Source organism: Brassica oleracea, unplaced genomic scaffold, assembly GCF_000695525.1.
Source record: "Brassica oleracea var. oleracea cultivar TO1000 unplaced genomic scaffold, BOL UnpScaffold00579, whole genome shotgun sequence".
NCBI lineage: Eukaryota > Viridiplantae > Streptophyta > Magnoliopsida > Brassicales > Brassicaceae > Brassica > Brassica oleracea.
Window position 1 is genome coordinate 153,628 of NW_013617422.1, and position 339 is coordinate 153,966.

The window sequence follows — 339 nt, forward strand, 5'->3', positions numbered from 1 at the left end:
ATGGTCATTCAGCTTTATCACCTGCTACAAGATTGATGGGCATTAAAACAGATTATAATTTGGCTGAAGACTGTGTGGATGCGATTGCTGATTTTGTAAAAGGTATTCTACCCGAGGATAATGTAATCGATCACATTGTTAAGCTTTGGTCCATCTTAGTGATCGATCGATGCGTTTTTAGATATATATACATCGATCGCTCCGTTTATAAAAAACGTACGAGATTTTGTTCTCGATCGATCACATTGTTACCCCAAACCCTGTTTCCTCGGAAAAGCCTCGGAATATTCCGAGGAAATTCCGAGGAACACCTGATATACTCTATCGATCGATGCGTTT